Source organism: Anneissia japonica, unplaced genomic scaffold (genome assembly GCF_011630105.1).
Source record: "Anneissia japonica isolate Jap-2015-1 unplaced genomic scaffold, ASM1163010v1 scaffold699_len907043_cov185, whole genome shotgun sequence".
NCBI classification, from domain to species: Eukaryota; Metazoa; Echinodermata; class Crinoidea; order Comatulida; family Comatulidae; genus Anneissia; species Anneissia japonica.
The window spans coordinates 37,731-46,771 of NW_022722982.1; positions in this window are offsets into that span (position 1 = coordinate 37,731).

Consider the following 9,041-nt stretch of genomic DNA (forward strand, 5'->3'; position numbering starts at 1 on the left):
TGTAATAATTAGCACGTTGAAATAGGCTAGTAAATAATTTTAACTGGGTTCGTAAATAATATTGGCATCAAAATATTGTGGCTGAGACATGAGCCGATTAAACGTAGAAATAGGAAACCTAGAAATATAAAACGCTGAATAGTACTCCAGCGTCGCGACATGCGGACGTTGGTACGAGTAGGTTAGTCTACAAACGTCACCAAAGTAATTGATTTTACCCGGCAGAACGAAAGAAGGAAACTCCGCTTTTCAGTTGTCTTAGGCGCAGGTTTTTTGACAAACAATGACCTTTCAGAGGTCAAATTGCTGTCGAGAATATGAATTGGCTGCTTCGCAGCAATAAAAATAATACAATTTGATTGCAATTAATGACCATCATCTGAATGTCACATTTCAGTGTCTTTTTTAAAGGAATATATTTCAATCTCGACCCCCATAAAAAATATTCTCTGAGTCTTTGCACTAAAAATTATTGCATGTATCAACTTGATGCATATGCTTCATGATACAAAAAAAAAATATGATGTTTTACACTGTCATTGCCACATTAAACAAATTTAATGACATATATTCTTGCCCGAGTATGGACGCATTATGTTTTTCTTTAATGGAAAGGCTTCATCACCATTCATTCATTGTATCCATCTACGATGGATGCGTTGAATCTCTGGTAAAAAGCATACATTATTCATTATTACAATCAGTATTATCAGTATCTCCCTACAGAAAATGCGGAATTTAGCGGCGAGAATGTCAAAGAATTCCCTGATATTCTCATGTAATTGTAAATGTGTTTGTCATCTTCCTGAAATGAAAGTCTCATTTTTAACCCAACATGAAATAATCACTGTAGTTAACATTGAGTTATGTTGTTCTAAATTCTCTGTAGTCGCAATTTCAATCATATTCTATGTTATTTCCCGAGTATTGATGCATTACGTTTTCCTAATGGAAAGGCTTCATCACCAACGCACATGATGGCATGGTGCGTTATATTGCAATGTACAGTAGGCCCTATATAGCAGACTGTTTAATGTTATTGAAATGACAAGCAGTATAATTAAAAATATGTATGGTATCCCGCATCATTCATCATCATCATCATAATCATCATCTTTTACCGTGTCAGGACGTTGGCGAACATGACTTTCCATAATTCTCCGTCTCGCATAATAAAAGTCCTATATTAAAATAAAAGGTTTGTAATAACCAAAGAATGCAAACTGTTACCAATGAAATATATATATATATATATATACACCATGTTATGAAGATATTGTAAATACTTTATTAACTCTCATGCTGTTAGTGGCCCAGACAGCATCTGGGAGGTAGAACTTTAAAATACCTGTGTTTGTAGTACCTACATTTATCGTTTATAGCATTTATGATTTTACTAGACTCTAGCATAGGTACTTTAGCTTCATTAAATTGGTGCCTCACTTGGTTAACAATCGCAATTAATTTTCTTGTATCGAGGGCTTGCTTGCCCCTTTTACCGTATATTATGAGAAACAGCAAATGTTAAGACAGTGCAATTTCTATGGAAGTAAAAAACATGTTGACAAATAAAAATATTTAAATACTCAAATACTCTATATTCAAATTACACTGCAAATACTTCTGGCATTGCATATTTGACATTATGGATAACTTATTGCTTTTCACAAGTATGAATGTTGCATTGTATCATGTAGAGTAACTACCAGGAACAAACTTTTAATCACATTTATTTAAATGCACTAAAAACTAAGTTAACAAGTAATTTTTCTCCAAGTACAAAGACAAGACAAATAAAAATATTTAAATACTCTATATTCAAATTACACTGTATATACTTCTGGCACTGCATATTTAACATTATGGATAACTTATTGCTTTTCACAAGTATGAATGTTGCATTGTATCATGTAGAGTAAGAACTAGCAGGAACAAATTTTTAATCACATTTATTTAAATGCACTAAAAACTAAGTTAACAAGTAACTTTTCTCCAAGTTATTATTCAATATACTGTATATATAGGGAAAAAAGAAATACTGTATAGATTAAAATATAAATGGACATAACATACTTTTAATCAAATGTATATAAGTACACTAAAAACTAAGTTAACAAGTAACTTTTCTCCAAGTTACTATTCAGTATATATATAGGAAAAAAAGAAATACTGTATAGATTAAAATATAAATGGACATAACATACTTTTAATCAAAATGTATATAAGTAAATTAAAAACTAAGCAGTGGGGTGAAATCGACTGCTACTGACATGATCACACATAAACAGCTATATCTTTAATTGTGTACTCAGAAACATAGGCAAACTACATATTGCTAGAAAGTATATACAATGGACTACGTGAATATCCAAGTCCCATCAACTTTAATGCAAATTTATGCAAATTAGGTACATTTTGGTGAAAAAGGTGTATTTTTATATTTTCTTATCTTTCAGTTTTCAAAATGCAACTCCTTCACTATAACATATCAGACATGGAATTTCTCACCAAAAATGGATAGAATACCTTCTTACTAATCATATAATTGGACATTTTCACAAAATTTACATCATAAGTTTTTAAAATTGAATTTTTAGTAAAAAACAGATAAAATTGATATTTTCATCATTATCTTCCCCTGTGAATGAGATATAAAGAAATGGCTCAATAGGATTATAGCTATTGCTGAGATAAGCCTCTGCTGTGATTTTCATTGAATTTGGATAATTATTTTTTGAGTTTTTGCATTTTTTGTCCAAAAAACCTTATTTTGAGAAACGGCCATTTTAATTTGAGGGGCGCTATTTTTTACATTAAAAATACTTTATTTATGTTTAAAATTACATTTCATGAGCAAATAAAAGACTAAATTGCATTGGAAATAATGTAAATGATAACACTTGTTCATACAAGAGTAGTTCAATGTCTTTTTCAATAATTTCAGTCATTGTATTTGCCCGATCCATAACCACCGGCTTCCAATTGCTGATCCTCAATAAGGTGAGCCTCCTTCATGTACTTTCGTCTCAGCTTATACTGCTCCGAAGAGCACAATTTTGAGCCCCTGATTCGTCTGGCATCCTTCTTCAGCAATGATCTGATACTGTTAGATCCTGCTTGAATACCAGAAGACTCCATTAGTTTTCTTCTACCAGTTGCACCAGAGTTCCATTGCATAACTGCTGATGTCACTGCACGCTCAACTGTTTTGGAACTGCTATACATTTCTTTGGGTGCGCGTTTCCATATGGTTCGATTGAACCCCTCATTCTGACTTTTGAATAATATCCAATTATGTGTTCTTCATCATTAACGGTTTGTGTTAAGTACAGTATGAGCCTGTTGCAGTCCTAGATGTATCACTGTATATCGTAAATCTACCGTTTTTAGTCAGCATTTTAAGAATTGGTGGCTTAACCATTTAGTTCTTTAATTTTATCAAAAGCATTTTGGTGTAAGTTAGTCCATTCAAAATTGCGCCTTTTGTTAGCGATTTTGTGTAAAGGAATTAATATTTCTTGTACTTTCGGAAAGAAATTTGATACATTATTCACTGCTCCAATAAATCTTTTCGTTTCTTTGGCCGTTTTAGGCTGTGGCAATTTTCTAATTGCTGCGCATCTATCACCTAGTGGTGTTACCAAGCATGTCCTGAATTATTTATCAAAATTCTATGTCCCATGTATTGGACATCATTTCTGAATAGTTTACACTTCTTGGGGCAAACTCTAAAGCCATTAAATTTGAGAGCTTGTAATGCTGAAGTAAGATGATTTCTATATGATGTCTTATCGGTACTAAATAAAATAATTTCATCGTGGTGAGCAATACAGTCCTTAGAATTTGGAATATCATTCAAAATTTCGTCAATTTTAGCCTGAAAAATGCCTGGTGAAACGTTTAATCCTTGTGCCAACCACTTATAATAATAATGTTTACCACCATGATATGAAGCTATACCTGTGTATTGCTGAGCTTTGTTTTGTTAACGGGACACAATGGAATGCGGATTTGAGATCAATTACACTTATGACTTTAGCATTAGCGGTTCCTATTGTCTTAGGACAGTTTCAACTAGTAGCGGGAATGGGTGGTTCATACGTTTGATTCTGGAATTTAAGTACCGAAAATCTGTAACGACATGTATATCAGTTGAGTTTTTCTTGGAAACTAGTAGTACAGGTGATGTGTAGGATTGATTTCCTATTTCTAGAATTCCCAATTTAACTAATTTGTTTAGTTCTGTGTCAATATTCTTTTTGTCTTTGTCTTTGTAGCGAAATATGGTCGTATGAAAAATGGGTCATAGTTTGTTAAATGAATGTCTGCTTGAAAGTTACGGCAACTGGAAAGTTCACCATACAGTGAAAATGCTTCCCTTTGTTTAGTTAGTGTATCATAGAGGTCTTCCTTTTCAGTATGGGATAAAATGCTGTCACTAAGATCAATATATTTCCTGAGTACTTCTTGTTCTGTCATTGAAGCTAATGGATCGTTCATTTCTAAATGTGGATATTTTGTGGTTATCTTGCTTGATTTTTAGTCTGTCAATTGGTAGTTCATTAGTCACAGTTACAAGGTTAGTTAGGTGAAGATTAGCAACCGATTTGTATTTTGATATTGATACATTTTGTTTAGTCGTGTTAGTTAGTTTTACTTGTGTTTCTCCTCTGTGTAGTGTTACTAACATAGATAGATAGAAATCTTTCTTTATTCTGGATACTCAGTCAGTATTAGTACACTGTTCTTCCCTGAGGTCCAGGGTATGATCTTAAACTACTTTAAATTAAAAACAGAATTGATAAAGAAATATATAAGTTACATAAATATAAGAAGCAGAAAAAAGATTGGTAAATTAAATTAGATTTTTAAAGGATTGTAGGGAAATAGAATGAATATTACTGCGGATATCTGATGATAAATTGTTCCATAAATTAACGGATCGGTATTTAAATGTTCTTTTTCCAAAATCATTCTGCCATTTTGGTGAGATCAAAGTGTTTTTTGATTTGCTTCTTGTATTTATGTTATGATGTTCATCGATTAATTCGTAAAAATGTGTTAAGTATGCTGGAACGGTTCCTGATAAGCATTTAAATGTCATTACAAGAATATTATATTCCCATTGTTTGTCCACAAGCTTCCAATTTAGTGATTCCATAAGATCATAAACAGGTGTTTTTATATCAGCGTACAAAATAATTCTGGCCAGTCTATTTAGTAATACCTGGAGGGAATTAAGATGTGCAACTGAGCAATTTGACCATACAGGACTACAATAATTAAAATAAGGCAATACTAAAGAATTTGCTATAAGTCTAAGTGAAAAATTAGGCAAAAAATATCTTAATCTACGAATAACACCAATACGTTGTGAAATTTTGGTACAAAAATTTTCAATATGCTTCTTCCATGTAAAAAGAGAATCAAAAGTAATTCCTAAGTATTTAAAACTATCAATCTGATGGACATAACCAAGATATCATATCAGTAGCATGTAAGCCCTTAATTTTACAGTTTTGGTATGGCCTGGCCTAATTGTTGTAACATGCGATGTTGGCTTGAATTTGAATACTTTTGGTCTGATGTGAAATGTGTTATCCCGAAAATTTAACGTTCCATCTAAGTCAGCTTCGTTTCTGTACCTAAAATTAAATCAATGCAGAAATTTTAAATTTGTGACTTTGTATTGATAAATCAAATTTTAACATGTACTTGGCATATAATTATTCACCGTTCCCTAAACGAAATTATGTAGGTGTAAGCTGTGACAAACACTTTGAAGATTGGACATAGGATTGAGATATAATTGTCTTTGTAGCACCGCTATCAAATAAAGTCAAAACATTTTTGCCATCAGGTAAATTACCTTTAACATAATTTTTAGCATTTAATTGTAAATCAACCTTATCTGAATTTCCGAGATATTGCGCCTTGTGTGAATGTAATGCTGGTTCCTGTTTGTTTGCAATAAGTATTTTATGGGGACTCGAACAATTGGCGCAGTTGTCTAATCCCCTTAGTGAAAATGTGGATTCTGTCGTCTGTTGGTATAAACTGACTGAAAATTTTGTTGAGGTGGACGTTGGTTTAATTCGGTGGCACGTTGTCTACATTCGCGCCAAACGTGACCTGGTTTAGAACAATAATGACAAACTACTGTATATACCTCGTTCTGTTGTTAAATCGAGGCCTAGTTTGGCGATATGGGCTTGGGCTTCGACAGGAATTATTAGTTCTTGATGCATGGTGTCGTTCGACTGAACGTGAACGACTAGGGCTATCAGTGGGCCTATTCAAGGTATTTTTAGCAGTTGCAAGGTCAATTTTTAATGCATTAAGTTCGTGTTTAAGTGTTGCAATTTCAGATGTTTCTTGAATATTGAAACTGATTTCTCATGGCTCATCCTCCACGGACAGGTCAAGGTAATTTTGAGCACTAGTTACTAGTTATCAAGTGTGGCATCAGCCGGTATTGACATAGCAACCGCTGCTCTACATTTAGGTGGTAGTGTTGCAATAAATTTATTTTTTATCTGTGGATCTGCATATCCTATTCTGTGTGCTGCCTGTTTGATATGGGTAATATGCCTTTCAGCACTATCCCCTGTCTGGTAAGTGACTGAGTCGTACTCCCTAATGTGGGCGTACACTGATTTGTTTTTGCTAAACCTGTTAATAAATAGAGTTTTCAAGCTATCCAGTGTGTCAAATGTCTTTCCTTGGATCCATAGCCTAGCCTGACCTTGTAAACTACGCTTAAAAATGCTAATGACATTTTGTAATGCAGCATTATCTGCAGGATTTTGTAGCGTATGGGCTTCTAAGTAGTCCATAAAGGAATGAAAGTGCGCACTACATTGAACATGGTCTGTTGTTTCACCATCATAGCGTTTACTGTAGGTAGGAAATCTGTCTGCCTCAATTGAGGGGCTTGTGGCACTTGTGGTGCTTCGTCTACCATTATGATTAAATTAACAAATTAGATTTTTTTTTAAATATGGTAATGCAAATACATTAACTAAACTCAATTGTTTAACGAAGGCAGCAAATGCAATGATTGAAAATACATTCAAACTCTTTCACACAATGATGGAATTTAACAATGTATTCAACTTACCCATTTACTTCATTCTTGATAAACAAAATGCAAATTCCAAGCAAACAAAAGTTCAGTAAAGAAATGAAATTTAAGGGAAATTAAATGTTCAAAGTTTTACGTTGGCCTAAAGTTCAAAAGTTAGAGCGTTTTCCATCGTCATGGGGTGAAGTCCAAGTGAAGTCGGCTTGTCTCGAATCCTAATAACTTTCGGTCATCTGTCGGCTTGTCTCGAATCCTAATAAGTTTGTCATCTGTCGGCTTTACTCGAATCCTATTTTGTGTCTGTTTCGTTTCGTTTGTTACGTTGTAGGATTTCGGCTGCTAATTGCAGATGTGCCTAGCAATATGTGATCTGCTTGTAGTTGTTGCGGTGTTTGAAGAAAACGTTTAATTCATTTCCAAGATTCATGTCATTCAGAAAGGACAAACAATCTGCTTAACCGCAATTCGGGTATCGTTTAGTCGTTTAGCGCGTCCTCAATTGTTTGGCGATATGTGCTCAGCTTTGGAGAGGAGGTACCGTGAAATCAATGATTAGGGTCTTGCACCATGTTAAATATCGGTTAGTTGCTGGTGACTTTTAATGAGTAGTATAACACAGTTCCTTTTAGTACACTGCAAACTTTTATTCACACAAACTGTACATGGTTACAATCAGCTAAACTCCAGGCTTCAGATGTTAGAGAACCCTTTTAGAGTGGAGTCAGCTCAGCTCTGTACTTTCTTCTGTGTACTCCTAACTACTAAATTAATCTAACTACCCAGTGGGAAAAAAGTCGACGTTTTCGACGTCGAAACGACCGTGTATCGACGGCACCTTGTGATACAATGGTTTTAGTACAGTTTTGTTGCTAGGGACATTATCTTCACACCTGATAAGCTAATTAGGCACAAAGCAAACTGTTTATCTAACAATAACATCATGGAATAAACTGCTGTTCGACAGAGTTAGAACAACATGTTTAGCTTGAAAATCTTGTCTAAATTGATTCATTAACACACTCAGTTGTCGTATTTATAAGATTATTAAGGCCGATGGTACCAAGTCTAAGCTGCCTATATACGATCTAGGCTAGGCCTAGGCCCGGATTACACACTACCTATCATATAGGTGTTCCTCCGGGCAGTGCGCCGACTCACGTACGCCCGGCTAACACTTTACAGTAGTAGGCCCTAAATAGTAACAGCGACACAAGTGTACTAAAAAGTACAAGATTTTTTTACAATTATTTGAAAAAATTTTAAGATTACCACGAGATTTGAAGTATCCTAAATTAGGCCTAGTTGTGTACAGTAGCTATGTGACAAATCCGGGAACTACTTTCTTTCATCGTATGACGCACGGTTCCCTAATTGGTTACCACTCTGCTGTTCAGTTCATGACGTTCCGATTTTAACCTTCATTATTATCTTACAATATTATTTACTATAACGTACCTAATATATGGGTCACTCCACCAGGTTGGGACACAATGTGTGACATGAATGCCAAAATTTCAAATTGGTTTTAAGACAAATCTATTCCATTCAGCAAGTTGGTAATATATTGTACTTTCTTAAAAATAAATCTCAAGATTGTAGGATTTGTAATCAAATTGTTATGATGGTAAATATAATGGTCTGTCATTTAAAAAATGTATGGACGTAACATTGACACCAAACTTGCTAAAAAGGCAGTCAGTCATTCATTTAAGCCTGAATGATGTAAATTATGTTGTTAGGAGTTAGTCAAAACAGAGGTAGTTTAAACTGTATTAATATTATGCTTTAACTACTAATAATTAAAGAAAGTAAATACACGCAAATCTATGTTGTTTTTTTTTCTATTGCAGGATTTTATTTATTTAACTGTATAATGTCGTTAAACATCAAAACAAAGATTTTATTTCCAATCTATATTTCAAATATGTACTAAGAATGTTTTAGTGTTTTTAATCAA